General features: G+C 43.8%; 1 protein-coding gene across 2 annotated transcripts in view; it reads left to right on the top strand.

Moving 5' to 3' along the window:
• Positions 1 to 4,366: 4,366 nt before the first annotated feature.
• Positions 4,367 to 18,333, top strand: part of FBXW7 (F-box and WD repeat domain containing 7) — a 177,089-nt gene continuing 163,122 nt past the window's right edge. Inside the window, exon 1 of one of the 2 annotated variants that reach the window (XM_065633369.1) lies at positions 4,367 to 4,468. The gene's annotated coding sequence lies outside the window, so the exon portion shown is untranslated. The remainder of the gene's footprint in view (positions 4,469 to 18,333) is intronic. The other variant, XM_065633370.1, reaches the window with a different exon arrangement.

Here is an 18,333-nt window from a genome sequence, read left to right as displayed (position 1 = left end):
CTGGAGACATTCAAGGCCAGGTTGAACAGGGCTCTGAGCAACCTGATCTAGTTGAAGATGTCCCTGCTCATGGCAGGGGGATTGGACTAGATGAGCTTTGAAGGTCCCTTCCAACCAAAACTATTCTATGATTCTATGAAAATATGCACAAACACTTCGCTGCAAACCAGGACTTTGTATCTACTGGGGCTCCCTCCTCACAGGATTCTTGCTAAAAGGTCTGTTCCTCAGGCAGCAACCCTGCCTCAGAAACCCTCCCCAGCCCAGGACTCCCACAGGTGTGACCCCAATACATGGGCTGCCTGCTGCTCCCAAACCCTGACACCTGGCGCCTCATGTGTGGGCAGGTTAGAAAAACTGAAACACCCACCTAAAACAGCACTCAAGTTTTCATTCTCATTTCTACAGGTGGTGTGATGTACTGCACTGCAAGCCATTGGGATGTATCTATCTGTAAACACTAGGGGCAAATAGTCTTAAAAGAAAGAAAAAAGTATGTGAATTAAATTGTGTTAGTAAAAATGGACAAAACCTTGTACAGAAAGCTTCCTTCAGCATTAACTTCATTTGGGTTAATGTTTTCACACACCAAAAAAATTCTTTATGCTTCCCTTTATCTGCAAACAGGACTTCAAGCTTACAAAATTTATCATAAAACCATAAATATGGGCAAATGAATCAGATTTTTTCAAATGGCGGTTTAGTATTTGAATTTGCTGCTTTCATTTGGTTATTTCACCTTATTTATGTCATTTTAAAGATGACATAGTACAATACAGGGTCAGCTTTCATCTATAATAACAATTTTCTTGTACATTTGTTACTAATGCATGTGCCCTCTCTCTCTTGGCTAACTCGCATTTTCAAGTCATCATCTAATTTTTCCATGCCTTCTAGCATGTAATCTTTTCAGTTATTAAGGTTGTGGGGAAGTTTTAATGTATTTCAGTGCAGTTTTTCTTATACATGCATGTTAAGCTTAATAAAAAAATGATAGATTGCAGCCTTGCCATTAAGCTTAATACCAAGTTCTGGTACAGACGCTAGTCCATCAAGATTAAAAACACCACAGGAAGAAAATACATCGAGACAGTTAGCAGGTATCCCTTCAGCCTCTAGGCAGGTGCTTAAGAACAGTACTTCTCTAGCTCTGTCACTATTTCATGCACAGTAATAACCTCTGGCAAATTTTTTTGTGTTCTCACTGGATTGTATGTTGAAAACAATACAGTTCCACTTAAAACTATGTTTTATTTTTAAAATCAGTTTTATTGAAACTGTATGTGTGGTGGCATTAGAGTCTGGCATACAGCAGTGTTAATCTCCCTGCTTAGTTCTGCCGATGCATTGATCTGCAGTATGATTGCTATTTTTATCCCTACTGTTTGAAGTACAGTCAGTCATGACCACATTTCCATTAAAGACTAGGCGCTGAACAATTTTAATCTGTGGCTAATAAAAAACCATAACATTTTCATTAAATCCACATACAATCTCAGCACTATCATCCGTGCTGGCAGAGTAGGGATTCTCTGTTTCTTGAGCGATGCATCTGCCATTGTCAGTGATCTACACTGATTAGACAGCCAACTTTTTCCTTCACTCCCAAATAATATGTACTCAGTGTCCCAGACGTGTTTGATCTATGTGTAAATCTATTATTCAACTGGCAGAGGGAGAGCACTGCAATAAAACGGAAAGCCAGAAGAATAAGCAACAGGTTTAAGAAACAGGAACTAGTAACCCCTTGACGTGGATAAGGTCTGAGTGGAGAGAGGTCTGTTCTCTTAGCTCAAGGGGCAGAGATCCATACTGTAGATGTAAAAATATTAACACTGCCATTCCCTTCATAGAGGGCAAAAAATTCACAAGCAATTTTGTAAAGGTAGGAAAAAACCCCCAACCTTACCAAAATGAAAATATTAGATTTCTCAGGCAGATTTAATTCCTGCCTGTTCCAGGAATATGAATATGATTACATATGTATCTATGAATTTATTACAGAGTTGCTTGGTCATTCTGTGGGAAAGGTGAGTGATGCTCTGTGAGGAACCAGGGCTCACTAGTGAAGGAGGCTGCTGTCTGCAAAAGCACCCCCTGCCAATTTGTGACAAAAAGTGTGAGCTGGGCAGCGACTGAGGCGTGGAGCTTCAGCTGGTGAGGAAGGGACCTGGCTGTAGCTCTGAATAGTGAGAGTTTTCCTCTGCTGTGTTGTCCCAGTGGGGGCAAGGAAGAGATTTGGCAACTCTAGTAAGCTCAAACATCTGTTTTTAATACACAGGAAGAGAAAAATCAGGTAAACGATGTTACAGGAAAGGGTAAAGAAACATCCAACGCAAGATGATTGAGGGTAAGAGGTAGTATGAAAACTGAATGGCAGATGGGGAAAAGCTGGTGGGCAACGGGAAGACTGTTAGCATGGTTAGCCTCTCGCCCAGAGCTGCATGGGGCCTGGGCAGAGCAGCTCCTGTCTGTCTGCAGTCTGCCTGGGACATACATTACAGAAGCACAGGATGTCAGGGATTGGAAGGGACCTTGAAAGATCATCCAGTCCAATCCCCCCGCCGGAGCAGGAACACCCAGATGAGGTTACACAGGAAGGTGTCCAGCCGGGTTTGAATGTCTCCAGAGAAGGGGACTCCACAACCTCCCTGGGCAGCCTGTTCCAGTGTTCCGTCACCCTCACTGAGAAGTTTCTTCTCAAATTTAAATGGAACCTCCTGTGTTCCAGTTTGAACCCATTGCTCCTTGTCTTATCATTGGTTGTCACCGAGAAGAGCCTGGCTCCGTCCTCGTGACACTCACCCTTCACATATTTATAAACATTAATGAGGTCATTAACATGGCGAAGATTAGCGCTCAAAAGCAAATGCCCGATGTAAGTTACATGAGTGATCTTAATTTTGCTCTTGCGTATGTCTTATGAGAGCAACACGATCAAATACTGCCTCTTTTTTTCCACAGGGCCTAAGCTTTTCTTGGAGCACAGGCTGGATGTTGCGAGCAGCCATCACACACGCTTGATGAGTGGCAATTAAGTATTTTTCCTTGTGCTCAATCAACAGCGTCGTGTCTTCTTCATCACGCAGTAAAGGAACCCGGGCAGAGCTCCCGTGTAACGGCCACAACTCTGTCATAAATGTTAGAGCCTCCTGTAATTACTGGGGTTTTTTAGCTTTAGGAGAGCAGAGCCTGTATAGCCATTGTCCCGATTACGGAGTTGGAGGCGCCCAGAGCTCGGCAGCGCTGCGCAGAAGCCCGAGCAGAGCGATGGGGTCCTGCCGGGCGCAGCTCCGTCCCCGGGCTCCGGCGGCAGCCGCGCGGCCGAGGCGCAGCAACAGCCGCCGGATGACGGGCGCTGCCCGCCGGCGCTTCTCACGCCGCAGCGGTTCGCGGCGCGGCCGCGGCCCGGACCCCCGCGCTGGCGCCGGCCGTTGCCATGGCAGCGCCGACGCCCGCCCCTCCCGCCGCCGGGGCGGGGGCAAGCGCACGTGCGCACGGGCCAGGGCTTCGCGCCCTCCCCGCGCCCCTGACGTCACGGGGAGCTCCCGCCCCGGGCTGAGCTCGCCAGCGGCCCCGCGCGGCGGGAGGGGGCGGGGCGCGCCGAGGCCGCCGACTGCGGCTGCGCAGAGGCCCGCGCGGGGCCGGCCCCGCCCCCTTGTCCCGGGCTGAACCATGCCGCTGCGGCCGTACCTGCTCGGCTCCACCTTGCCCTCCGCCGGCGTCATCGCCCCGCGCCGGCACGGGGGCGGGGCCTGTTGCTGGGTTACGGCTGTCATCCGCGCGCGCCGCCGCCGTGCTCGCTCACTCGCCCGCCCGCCCTCCCCGCCCCCTCCCGGCGCCGCAGGAAACGAGCGGATCCCGGGGCGCCGCTGCCCGCCGCCTCCCCGCGCCCGGCCCCCCGGCCCTGCCCTGCCCCGCCCCGCCGCCCAGCGCTCCGCGCCGCCGCTCCCACATGCCGGAGAGCGGAGCGGCCGCGGCGCCCAGCCCCGCCGCCTGGCTGCCCCGCGCTGCCCGGCTGGGGCCCTAGCGGTCCCCGCCCCGGCCGCTGGAGTCGGGGCCCGGCGGCGCCCGCGGTGCATGAGAGGGAGAGCGGGGCGGGGGCCGCGGCCCGAGCCACTCGCCTCGCGGCCGGCGGCGGCGCGGAGACCGGCCCGGGGGGGCAGCGAGGGGCGGCGAGGCGGCGGCTCCATGTGAGAAGGCGCGGCGGCGCACCTGAGCCGCCGGGACAGCCGCAGCCGGGGGGGAGCGGCCCCCGGGGCCAGCCCCGAGGACCACCTGCTCGCTCGGGGAGGGCTGGACTCATCTGCCCTCGTGAAGCCGCCCGGCCCCTGGCGGCAGCCCCGGGACAGCGGGCCCCCTCCCGCCGGGGGAGGGGGGCTCCGCCTCGCCGCCGGCATCGCCCTGCCGGCGGGAAGGCGTGCGCGCCGCGAGCGGAGGCAGAGCCCAGCGGAGCCCGTCCCGAAAAGTGAGTGCGAGCGGGAGGAGCCGCCGGGGGAGGGGGGCTGGGTGCCCCGGGGCTGCCGCTGGAGCACGCGGGGCCGGGCGAGGGGCGCGGCGCCGCCGCCGCTTCCCATGCGGCTCACGTTGCCGGCTGCGCACGGTCTGGTGCCCCGCGGGCGGTCCCCGCCCCGCTCCCCACAACCTGAAGAGGGGTTGGGCGGGGGGGGGCTCCGCTGCCGCGGCGGCCCCCGGGAGGGGCTGAGGTCTCCTCCGCAACTTCTGCCGCTCCCTTTGTACCCGCCGCGGCGCGGGCCGGGAGCGCTGGCCCCCGCGAACAAAGGCTGCGGGCGGTTGGAGGGCCCGGGACCCCTCCGTCCCCGCCCGTGGGAGCCGAGCGGAACCGCCGGGGCGGAAAGTTGTGCAAGGCTGGGAGCGAAGCGCACGGCCACGGTGCTGTAAGCCCTGAGGTTTTCAAGCACACCCCCCCGCGCCTTTTTTTTTTTTTTTTTTTCCTCTTTAAGGGGTTGAGTGGTTCCTAATAGACCCTGTGGCTGCCTCCTGCCTGCTCATTTACATAACACTTGGGTGGAAATTGCCGCTGTTATTGTCACAGGGAAACGTTATTAAGGAGTTGCTTTTTCGTGTAAAGCATTTTAATACAGTTTAAAAGCAAGAAGTAGTGTTGGCTCTTCCTCTTTATCGGAGAAGTTGCTTCTTCACAAAGCACGAGCAAGTGCCCTTGCTCTCACTGCCAACCTTTCTCTGAGGCTGAGGAACGAAGGGTCTTGTTTGGGAATGGCACTCCTTTTGCTTGGGTTTTGTTTTGCTTTGCTTTTTAGGATTTCTGCAGCGCGCAGAATTTCCCTCTGAGCAAAAACTACAGCAAAACTTAGATTGTTTTAACAGAGTACCTTAACTTGCTCTTAATTGAAGAAAACACCACAGTAGTTAGTCAGGGAAAGAATGTTTGTGTCTCTCAGTGTTAAATTATGCTATTCAGGAGTTAAAATTTATACCTCTTAATTTCATATGAGGAGGATGTACTAAAAAGTGAAGAGAGGAGATTGATTCTTGTCTATAGATCCAGAAATTGTATCTCTGTGTGAAAGCTTTTTGCATGAGTCTAGCCTAAGCACTGCTTCCTCTTTGCATCTCTCTGGATGGAGTCTAGAAAGACTTTGGGAAAAGTTGCAGGATTTGTCTGGTTCTTTATTAAAAGAAGAATAAACAGCTTGTGAACATCCTGTGGGTCAGTTGCTGGGGTCCTGCTATTCTGCATTTTCTTTACCAGATGGAATTTAGAGAAAAATAAAATGTAGAAGAAATGTATAGTGGCTGAAGGTCTAAAAATACATGTGTGTGAATGGGAAGCTCTACCACAGAATTCCAGCAATGTGTACTCAGTCTGTGTCTTTGTTTGTTTGTGCTGTGCGTTTGAGAGTAGATCGCGTCTCTTTCCCAACGGTGTACTTGTCTGTTTCACTGAGAAAGGGACAGCCTCTGAAAACTCAGGGGAAAACCTAGACATAACTAGGAAGTTCAAAGGTAGACAGGGCACCTGACATTTCACATTTTCTTTTTGAGACTAAATATGCTGACAGGTAAGAAGATTTTTTTTTTTTTTTTGACAAAAATACCTCCATGCATTAAGCTACATGTCGTCACTGCTGTTTTAAAGACAGGGGAAAAAAAGTTAAACTCACTGTTCAATTTGCTTTTTGCTTTTCTTGGCCCTGGAGCCAGGAGGTCAGGGAGTTGCATTCTCTTCAGTCCATAGTGTTAAGGGGATGGTCAATGCCATGCTATATTCGATATACAGGAGCTAAAAGGTTCTACATCCTTTTTCCAATGTAGTGATTACACTTGCTTTTATCTCACTTCATGGTTCCAAACTTAAATGTGCCCTTTCCCACTCCATCATCAGCCAATGGTTAATGGCAGCCTGATTCTGTCTGTTGATAGCACTTACACATTCTTGTTGGTGTTCCAGGTTCATAAATATCTCAAGAAAATATATCACCTTATGTTATTAAAATGATTTTTTTGTGAAGGTTTAAGTTTTTCCTCCTATTGCAGCTTAGATCTAATCAATATAGTTCCTTTATTCAAGCTGAATAATCTTTTACTGTTACAGCATTGTCTGTTTGGAAGCAAATGTTTATCAGAAAGTATGTGAATTTCATTTTTATTAACTGTTAGAGAAGCTTTTATAATAAGTGGCGTTTCAGTTTAGAGAAAGAAATAATTTTTATCTTTAGTCTCTTAGACTGACAAATTAACTTTACTTCCCTCCATTATGTACACACGCAGTACTTTGCAGAACTTTTGTTAATTACTTCAGTGGAATTTGTTGTCTCTGAATCAGTAAAAGAAAGGAATGGTGTGTGGTGATTTAGGCCTGGAGATGTTATTAAACAGAAAGGAATGCTATTCTTCTGTCTCTTTAAAGTAAACTAAATTAGTTAAGTATCTTTTGGTCAGCATGTTTTAAATTCAGGCTGTGTTTAACAACCACATTTAATCTTCTGGATCTTTTTCTGAAGAACACGTGCTTGTTAACCGACTATATGTATATTACATTTGAAATAAAACTAACATAATGACCCTATCTGCAGACCTGCTTCAGCCTTCTCTTATGTGGGCTGCATATGTTGGGTAATTGTTGAAAGAGATAATGAGGATTACGTGTAATTGCTCTTGAAAATGCTCTTTCGTGACAGAAAGTATTGTAATTTCATTATTTTGTGGAAACCGATGGATAGTCCTGTACCAAAATGCTCCATGTGTGCACAGGATAGACAAAATCTGTTAATCAGGATCACTTCTATGGACTTGGATAGTCTCTTGTGACAGTGAAGGCTAGAAAGACTTCAGGTGTTTGTCTGCTGAAGAACTGGAACCGTGTAAGTATAGAAGTTAACTTATTGTTAACAAACCTCATGGTCTTGCTTTGTGGTGGTACAGCCACTGACTTAGATCAAAGGTCAGTTTAACCTGGTATCCTGTGTTTCTCAATGGTCACCGGTGGATGTCTGTGAAAGACTATAGGCAGCACTATGTGCTACAAGTCCCTGTCCCAGAACACCTGTCCAGTCACTGTTGGTGTGTGCTTTAGGGCTGTGTCACTTCTGTGCATTTGGCAGCCCTTAGTAGCTTCCTCTTGGGTGGATGTTTTTGATGGCTTCAAGGGAATAGTGGGCAAGTCACTGCTTAGTGACTTGTTTTGAATGTACGAGTCATCAGCCATGTTGGATACCTTCTAATTCTTGTGTGAGCAGAGAGGAAGAATAATTGATCCCTGTCCACTTCTCACCTGTCATGACTTTTCATTCAGTAGAAAATGAAACATGGTTCTCCAGCCCTCACTTCATATAGATTATGGGTGAAATAATAAAGTAATATTTTTTAGCTCTGTTCTCTGATCAACTGGAATCAGTAAATAAACATAACGGCTTGATTAGGCATTTACTTAGATGTTAAAGTATACATTTGCTTTTCTCCTCTGAGAACTTTGCATATGCATGGTATTTTTTTGGCTATAATGAATGCTAGAGGCATTGCAGCTCACTCGTGAGGGAGCATTTCTTGTGAAGGGAGAGGGAATGGGAGCAATTATTCTGTTGCGATGTTGTGAATCCTGCCTAATTCTTTACACCAGCAATTCTTATCAGCCACTCGTGTTCATCCTATATCAATGCATACATTGCAATTAAGCATTTTTAATAGATCCTTGCCACTTTTTTGTCAGTAATGTCTGTACGATTTATGTCTGTAAGCACTTCCGCTTGCAGCCTGTATTCCTGAAGTTTATGCTTAAAAACGCTTAGTAACTGTGTGTGTGGGGGTTGTTTTATTGCTGCCCACCATTTACTTTGCAATAGCAGGGTTTTTTCAGAGCTTGGTCAAAATAATTTACATTTGGAAACATAATGCATGTATATTGTATTATAATTTAGTTTGCAAGGTCAAGTACCTCAGAAGTAAGGAATGTTAGAATAAAAAGGAACTGCTGCATTCAATCTTGTTTGTGCTCACCGTGACAAAAAGTATGTGGTCATCTCCACAGGACTGTTCATCTTTGCAAAATAGACAGGTCTTGATTATTCAGTAGCTCTCCAATATTTTATTTTCTCAGTATTCTCTGAAATAATTTGGGTTATTTTTACAAGGGCAAAACAGTGTATTTTTTCCATAATGTCATGTCTTAATATACCAGCAGACATCTTTTCCCATTCGTTGGGGCAATTGAAGATGTTAGCCTTGCCTAGAGGATACAGCACCACAGCTTGGCTGGCAAGCGAAGGTGTGTGAAATAGTCCTTATTATCCAAAACTAGCTTGCTTAGCTCAGATAAACTTAGCCTGCATCTTGAGCCGAGATGGTTGGCTTTGTGCTGGAGGATGAGGAATGTTGGTGCATGCTGTTTTTCCGGCACAGTTCTGATGTGATGGTTTTAGCAGGTACCTGCTCACAAGTAGCTACAAGAGCAAGATTTGCTCTTAAACAGCACTTTTCCCCTCCTGAATCTCTCTAACATGATCAGTGGTGGCTGTTGTAGTATGAAGTAGTAAAGTTTGTATAGTTTTTTGACCAGCCACAGACAGGACCCTGAAATCGAGAAGCACGGGATGTCTTTATTGTATGTGCTCTTTTCAGTTTTGGCTGTAATTTAGAGTTGTACCAGTATGATACGTTTTGCAATGCTATTTATTATACCTTAGACTGTATTTTAAAAAAGAAAAGCAATTTCCCTTCAATAGTCTCACAAAAGGTTGAGAGTGCTGTTTGGATTTTGTAACCCAAATACATTGTTATGATACTGATTAACATTTCAATGCGCCCTAGATGTCACGTGGGCATGGGGTCATTGGGATGTTGGGGAGGAAAGTAATGTGTTTCTTGAAATAGCTTGTTCTGTTTTCTGATTGCACACACAAGACTGCTTTCTAGCAGCTACGACATCAGGGAAGCCTGTTGTAGGTAGTGGATGGCTAAGCTGGCCTAGGTGGACTTACTGTTTCTTGTGACCTGAAATCAGATGGGTGCTTATAGCAGAAGGACAGCTCTGAGGTGATTAACTGATGTTGCCCATTTAAAGACTGACTATTCTAGGATGTTCAAAATGTGTTTTGAAGTGCTTCCTTTCTTGAAAACCTTTCAGTAGCACGGATGGTGTGAGCTACATGTTGCTTCGCTGGAGAAGCAGCACTGAGAAGCCTATGAGCTTTTCAGCATGGGTAGGCTGAGCTGAGGTGTGCTCAGAGGGCAGAACACGCTGTTGAAGCTACGCTAAGCACAAGTTTTGCCTCCTTACCAGGGCGAGAGAGCTGCCCAGAGGAGGAACCAAGAGGTGTGTGAGCGCTGTGGTGAGACCTGGCCTCGTGTAGCTGGAGCTGTGGCGGAGGGGGCATTGGGGGAGGAGGAGGAGTTACAATAGTTTCCTGTAAACTCTTCATAAACCTCAGTCAACCTTGCCACTAGGTCGTAATAATGGATTCATTCTTTCCCTTTCCTTGTCCTCCTCTTTATGCGTGGGCCTCTCTTGGAAAATTAGAAACCTAAACTAACTCTGGGATAATTGTTCAGTCTGTGCTCCCTTCTCCAGTTCCTCAGCCTTTTGGTCCAATGTCAAATCTTGTCATTCTCCCTCTTCAGCACTTCTTCCTTTGGAAATATTGCTCTGAGAAGGTGGGAGGGGACCTTGACGTGATACAGGTTACCGGAGACTTTACCTGTGTATTTCCTTGCTGGGATTATCCAAGAGCTTAAGGATGGTGATGGATTGCTGACTGCACATGGAGTGTTGGGGGTCTTTTTGATGGAATGAAGTACTCCTGAAATTGGTCGTATGGAGTCAGGGTTACTCAGCCGTGGTTTTGTGTTGTAGGTTGTGGCAGTTGCTTTGAACTTCTGAAGGACAGGAACTGCAAACTTGGGGTGTGTGTCATTGACAGTATCTGCCTAACTCTGCCCACTTTGACTGACATAATGTCCTTACTGCACACGTTGGCTGGTGAACTCTTTTGGAGCACACATTTTTCAGATAAAGTATGTCATGTTTTCTTTAAGGTGGAACTTTGTTTGGATCTGCTGTAGCATGCAGGGTCTGCCTACGCTGGTAGGGAGTTTGCCATATTACAAGCTGCATGTGAAAGGATATTGTTCTCTTTATGTAAAATATGTGATATGTAAGGATAGAATATGTATCCCTATAGATCTGCAGGAATGAAAATAGTCACAATGTTTTCAGAAGAAAACAGGCTACTTTCAGACAAGCTACTTGTCTTACTAAGTGACTGACAAGCCCAGAACACCACAAGCCAAAGCCAATGGGGAAGAAAAGGTTTCAAACTTTTTCCCAAGTTCCCTTTTTAGGAGGGTAAGCTGCTCAGTGTGTTCCCTGGTGAGTGCAAGCCTTTCAGCACTGTGACACAGTTCATGCTTGACAAGTTGCTCACTAGCTATTGCAGTAGCTGCAAAATGTAGCTTGTCTTTGCTAGACCTGACAACAGTGGGTACGTGCTTTTGTTGACTTCTCCATGGCCTAATAAGGCTAGTTCTTAAAAACAAAGTTTTCTACAGTGTTCAAGGCTGTAATCTCTTAATAATGATAACCAAAGCTACAACTTTGGGTTCAGGCCTTTCTGAAGAAATGTTACTCACCTTTTGTGGCAAGTGTTGTCCGACATAGCTTGGCATGATTTTGAATCTCTGTTGGTGATAGGGTGTCTATACATTTGCTTTACCAAATCCTGCGTTTTTACCAAGCAGTATTGCTTGTGGCCCTCAGCTCAGGTCAATGGTCAGTAAACCCGCAGTTTGCCAGGAGAGCCTACTCCTCCTGCTGTTTATATCTTATTTTGTTTTAATTCATGCAATAATGCTTAGAGCAAGAGATCTTCTAGCACAATAGAAGAGGGCCCTGAAACTGATTCTGGAGATACCCTTGTCTATAGAAAAGAATCCTGAAACTGCAATTCTGGAGATACCCTCATCTAAGTTATTTGTAACTTTTGTTTCTGAGTTCTGCTGTGGCAGTTTCGTCTGTTGTTGCCAGAGCTGATGAATATGTCTTCAGATCCGTGGCATTTCTGTGAGTGGGTGGATCACTGCAATGGCAGGTAACTTTCTTTTCCTAACTGCAGAGTACAATAGTGACAGTTTTTATGGATCTCGAGGGCATCTTCAGCATCCTTTAAATCATGCTAAGGCAAAGTTGCTGTGGTGTTTTGTTTTGGTTTTTTTTGGCCAGGGAACTTTTGACACTGTTTCTTTCTCCATGTACCTAGACAGCAGGCCCTAATGGGTAGTCCAGCAAGATGGAATTTGGAATAATCAGTTTGTTCGGGGCACAGTGTTTGGGAATTGCTTTTCTTCCAATGTGGTATGTGCTGCAAGAGTCCTGGGGGAAGGAGACAATGGTTCAACCTGCTGTGTTTGTCCCCACCCCAGATTGCCTGCCTGGTGCATGTCTAAACTTCTCTGTGTAGCCAAGAGGGGGGCAGACACACACCCTTGTGATAAGCCTCTGCTAGAAGGGGGCAGTTGTACCCCTCTGCTTCCATGGTGTGTTGGTTGCATTATCTGTGGTAGCAGGTGGATTCTGACACTGGTTAAGAGCTAGACTTAGTTACTGCTTGCCTCCCAGCTTGCTGGACTTTGTCTTGCCTTGGACTTACTCTGCACTGCCAGCTGTGCGGCACATGGTCCTGGACAGCCGCTTGGGAGTCCTAGAATGTGGCAAGGGTAGCATGCAGGCTTTGGTAGCCCCTTAGTAACATACAGGTAATTCTAACTACATTTTGACATTGTGTATCTTCAGGGAAGTCACAAATGTGTGAAACAGGTACTACTAAGGATATCTTATGTAGGCTCTATATAGACAGATGTCTGAACTTTCCATTTTTCAGACCTGTAATACAGAAGTGTGTTTGTGTTAACGACCCTGATTGTCTCCATAATGGCAGTTTCTTAGTTTGTCTAGATTTCTAAGTTAATTTTGAAAGTTTTACATACCTGAGAGTGCCCTAAAACTAGGTTGATTCTTAGACATGGCTTGCTGTAGCAAAACAACTTTGACATTCACGGTTATATTTGATTTGTTTCCAGGACATACTGTTTCTTCATTTCAGGTTTTGTGTTGTATTCTCAGATTTATAGCTTATTGCCATGGCAAATCTTGCAAATTGTTGTGTTGTTATTTTTCCTTTGAATGCTGTTATGCCTGACTGTTTTGAAATCAAGTAATTCCTGATACGCAATGGAAAAGAATTGGGCTGATACTGAAATAACTGAGGGTCAAACTTCAGCTCTGCCATTGCTGCTGTTTGGCTGTGCCTGGCAGGAGCACTAGATAACACTCAGTATGACTCAGGAGCACAGGCAGGATTATTTTGTTTGAAGGGGAGGGTGGGTGGTGTCCCATGGCATGGGGTGGATGTATGGCTGTCTAGGTAGGAGAGCTACATGCTGCGGTTGCTGGCTGCCTATGTAGGAGGTATGTACAGTCATCCTGCTCAGCCTGCGTGTTGTTTACACGGGCTGTGGGAACCTTTCAAAAGGGTGCTGGGAATGACTGGAAAAACAAAAGCTTGTTTGGTGGCACAAAAGAAATGTTAACGTTTTGGTCCTTCTCATTCCTATTGTTTGTTTACACTGCAGTGTGGTGGGAACAAAATTGATTGCGTAGGTTAGGCATGACTTAGCAAAGATTAAAAACAAGAAACTTAAAATTGAAACAATTTACCCTTCCTTCGTACAATCTTTTTGAGCTTTGCAAAGATGGAGGTTTCCTGAGATGTTATATTCCTTTGTCCTTTATGGGTTTGTCTTTTGATATTGCATTTCACCTGCTCAGTCGCTGCTGAAAGGAGTGGTTCCAAACAGCTTTGCCTACCACCAACCTCTTCCTGTGCTAGCTATTGATTTAATCTGACTTTTTGGTAAATAATTTTGTGCAAGTGGTTTTCTACCATTTTAGTTCACTGGATTTAAGTGAGAAGGGAACTAAAAAATCAAATTGAGCTGGCTCAGTGTGACACAGCATTTGTGTTAGAGCTGGCACAGGGGATGCACAACTGGTAGTGAATCCTTTGAGCACTGGCTGGCCATTATATCAGCCTAACTGTGTCCTGAAAACTCATGATTGTGGTTTGATGATCTGCTAAAGACAATGTGGAGTATGTGCTGCAACCAAAAGGGCTAGTTGTGCTCCTCCCAAACCCTTTTTGGCTTTTGTAGTTGTGGTGTCCACTTCCCAAATCCAGCTGGTTGTGAACCAGTATGGGTGCTAGTGCTGCCTGACTTCTTAGCCTTTTGGGTAAATGGAGTGTGGGATTGCCCCTTTTAATAGCAAGACAAACTTTAGCAATCTAAAAATGCTTATAATCATATACTAAATTGCAGAAGTATAGTTGTATGTATCATACTGTAAACTATATGCATGACAAAAAACACCTTCAGCTATTACTGCCAATTCAACCTACAAAATTGAGCATGCACTTGATCTTCAAAGGTTTTTCCCTGGAGTTCTCTTCATATCACAGTCATAGCTCTGCCAATCTGGACAAACTAATCCTTTTATTCATCAGAGCTACATTTAACACAGTGATCAAAGCTACAGTGTGCAGAAATATTACTATTCAAATCTGTAAAACAGAAGGGAAACAAATTGTTCTATGAGCAGCAGAGCTAACAAAACCTAATTTCCTGTGGATTTGTATCCTCTGCTGCTGTATCCCACCACTGCAGTAACCGAGTCCTCATTACTGTCCTATTATCTTCTGTGACCTCCCTTACCACAACATGTTCAGATCCAGCAGCTTGACTGCTATGCTACTCCCCATACAACCTACCAAGCTTCTTTTAGTTTGCTAGCTGGGCTAAAGCAGTGTATGCTGTGTAGCTATTGCAGAGCTATGTGTATGCATACTGGCTGCTGCCAAAGAGGAAAAACGAAAATCGTATTCAAGAATTCTACTGATTGTAGAGATAGAGTTTAACTTTTGTGCTATTCTCCCTGCCTCTTAGTTGCTGTCTGCAGAAAAGAGTTAGGATTTCATTACAGGACACATGTGTGTCTTTGTCTTTTCTTTTCAGAATAACTTTTTTGAAAGGTGTGTAGTGCCACAGAAAAGTTTCACCTATAAAACTTTTAATAATTCACTATTCTTCAAGATTGGTCTTAATTGTTGTTACAGGTTGTTATGTTGTTTAATAAAATATATAATCCTTTTAAAAAGTATGTTAGGTTTGTAGTTTAAGTTGTTTTTTTTCTTAACATTTTTTCTTTTTTGAACGAAGTTTGGAGATCTGAGCAGTTGTTGTATAGAAATGTATTGTTTCATATTAATAATGAATTTCATAGCAATGTCTTACATAATTATTTATGGTTTAACCCTGGAATATATTCTTGTTGACATACCTGATCTTTCTGATGCTTTTTGACATCTCCTTTAAGATGACTGTCATCAACTTTCACCTTTTCTGAAACTGTATTAGTTTAATTAGCATTTCAAACAATTTTTTACATTCCGTCCCTACCCGGAGTGCCGTGTATTTTCAGAGTGCCTACTTGGAATGCTGTATTCAGTTTATAATGTACCAACTGTGATATTCTCCAAAACATTTTATATACATCCTAACTTTTTTTTTTACTGAATATCATTCTTCAATGGACTGCTTGGAGTGAACACATCTCTTTCTGAATTTGCTGTTAAAATACAGAAAGTTGGTGAGTAGAATATTCACCTCGATGTGCAATACCTTGTTGATTGCTCATTTTGTTTGTCATGTATTTCGCCTTTTATCTGGCTTGGTTAGACTGTCTGAAGTTCTTACAGTTCCTTCTCTTGTCTTAGCCTTCATAATTTTGATGTGGATTTTGCCACTTGTTGCTTTCTGTACCATTAGGGAGTATGTGAAAGTAGTTCTAGAGCAGAAACCCAGCCTTCTGCTGTTAACCCTTGTCTGCAAGTTAACAGACTACTTATTGCTTTTTCTTTCAATGCTTTGTTGCTAGCATCTACATGCAAATATTTTTTTCCCCTCACATCATGATTAATTTTACTTAATGGCATCTTGAGACTTTGGGGAAGGTTTTTCGAAAGTCAGTTTTCTAGCTATTTCTCCTTAGTTCACTCTTGTTGTTATAAAATTCTGCTGGTCTAAAAAAGCATAGTTTCCTTTCCAGAAACCCTGATATATATATTGTCCGATATCAACCTGCGTAGTTTTTACAATAGTATTTCTAAACAATTGTTTCAGCTAGCTTGCTGATGCATGAAAGGTTGGTTTGTTTGTAACATACTATTTCCTGGCTCTTTTAAATATAGGTAAGTATTGTGTTTTCTCACATTCTAATATTAGATATCTTTAGTAGGAGGTTAATGTAATTTTTTTAATATTTATGATTTTTTTTCCTCTCACTTCTCTGGCATAACCGATCTCTGATTTCTGCTTGTAAAATGAGCAAATACAAAAGTACCAGATTTTCTCCAAATGTGGTGTTAATGATTTGGGTTTGTTAGCTCCGTTCCACTCACGCAAACTGTGCAGCAGGGTTCTGGCAACAGAGAAATGTGTGCGCTCAGGTGTCTTTCTTAAATTTTGAATTTAGGATCTAGGAGGTCTTGAATTCAGATAACAGAAACTCTGTGAGGTGTGTAATGCAGAGGGAACAAACAGGGACTATAGAGGTCTCCCTAATTAGTGAACAGGCTGATGCCTGTCACTTGTTCTTCCATCTATTTTTTGTATCCTTTCTCAGGAAGGAAAACAACCTGCAAAGCCAGTCCAGGGTCATTTAGGTTTTCTGGGGAGACAAATGGCAGCCAGGACTGTTTGGTAGTAGGCCCTTCTGCTGCACTCTAAAAGCTTGCAGAGGCACAGTGTGTAGGAGGGAAAGCTATGAAATGTTTTGGTTTAGTGGAGAATAATCAGTAATGTTGTTCCAGTAGAGGTGTAATAACTTTTAACTAATATTTTGAATTAAAGGTCAAGCTTATTAAAACATTTGAATTTAATGTATTTTATCAAGCTAGCAGTTTTGAGAGGGGGATCCAAATAGTAAAATACTTTTTCTGTGTTTTAACTGGTATGTCTGTTTTAAAATGTGCTTATTAAATAATTTGAAAACAGAATAATTGCCACACTGTATCACACTGATGTTCTTTCTAGCCTAGTATCCTGTGTCTGATAGCAGCCATAAAAGAAAATCTTGTACAGGCACACAGAAGTTCCCTGATTCTTCACTTGATCCATCTCCAGAAATCTGGAAGGGGATGCATGGGGAACATTGAGAACAAGATGTTAGATACTTTTCATGCTCACTTTCCAGCTACGTTCAGCTCACATAATCTCTGAGCCAGAGATTGTTTGTGTGTATTCAGATGCACTTGAATGTTTTCTGTGAACTTGTCTGATTTCTCATTGAACGCATGTAAATTTTTCATGTCTGTATCCTTTTGCAACAAATTCCACAGGTCTACTAGCTACTGCCTGCAGAGTCACTCATGTTATGAAGGTGGCTCCTACCAGCTTCATGAACTGCTGCCTAGTGCTGGTGTTGGAAGAGGCAATGAACAGTCAGTCAGTTACTATCTTTTGCTTTTCATGTCTCTTGCCTCTGGCATAGTCCCTTGAAATTGGGCTCTTTGGTCCAAAAGAGACCATTTTTCAGGTGCCGGTTCTTGTATACCTAAGTAATTTTTGCTGAAATGGTGCACATTGGTAAGAACGTAGTAACTGCTTCAGTAACTGCTTGGTGTTTTTGTTTTTTTGGTGTGTGTTTTGTTTTGGTTTTTTGTTTTGTTTTTTTTTTTTTTACTGAAAAGGAGAGATGCTATTTGGGCACCAGTGCTTACTGTGTAGCTGTTCCTGTGGCCATCTTTCAATGTGGTTAGAATATCAGCTCAGCAGCTCTTAAGTTTCAGTGTCTAGATGATATGGATCATAAAAATAATAATAATAAACACTAGGATCTTTCTGAAATTATAAATAGCAATAGTGATTTGTAGAATATAAATGTATAAAAAATAGATTCTGCAAGCTACATCTTGAGGTCTTATTAAGGTGTTAATGGCTTGTAACCTAAAGTGTTTCTTTAAAAGCTGCTTTTAAATAATAATCATCAAATTTTTTTTGGTCGAATTGGTCACTAACATGAAGACAAATCTGAAGACACATATGATGCATTTTAATTCAGCAGTTAATTTTCTGTTGCTACTACTGATAGGCTATCATATCAGTTCATGTGGAGTACAGGTGAAGATAAATGAAATGCAGCTGTGATCCTGCAGTCATTGGAGTATACACTTAAATTTGATCATAAGAATACCTGCAGCAAACATTTATGCATCAGTAGCTACAAATGAAAATTTATCTAACTTCTTAGTGACATACTTTTTGTTGTCTTAGAACAAAACTAGTTGTCAGTTTTTCATTGATAACACACTCTAAAACGTACTGGGAACTTTTCATTAGTCAAAGCTTGCATTTACTTGGAAGAGCAGCAGATTAATCCCTGAAGTACACTGAAGTCATTTAGCATGATAAATTTCATTGACTTTGCACTGTGAGAGAAGTAGAATTGAACTGAAGCAGAAGGTTAATTTTGGAAGTTAAGCAAACTGAAAAGTGCAGTTGATCACAAATATCTGTCAGAATATTGTGTTGTGGAGGTCTTATTCTTGTATGAATCTTCTTAAGCCTAAATGAATGTCTGACTGTAAAATAGTTGAAAGACTTGGTCAGGTATGGGCAGGGAGAATTAGCAGAATATGAATTCATAACTTAATTAGGAAAGCATTATGTTTAAACTTTTTTTTGATTGCTGTTTAGAAGTCATGTTTATTTGCTCTCAAGAAGTATATAAGAAAAGCATTGTATAAC

Source organism: Caloenas nicobarica, chromosome 4 (genome assembly GCF_036013445.1).
Source record: "Caloenas nicobarica isolate bCalNic1 chromosome 4, bCalNic1.hap1, whole genome shotgun sequence".
Lineage (NCBI taxonomy): Eukaryota > Metazoa > Chordata > Aves > Columbiformes > Columbidae > Caloenas > Caloenas nicobarica.
Note: the sequence above shows the minus strand (reverse complement) of the source record. Positions and strands in the feature narration are given on the sequence as shown.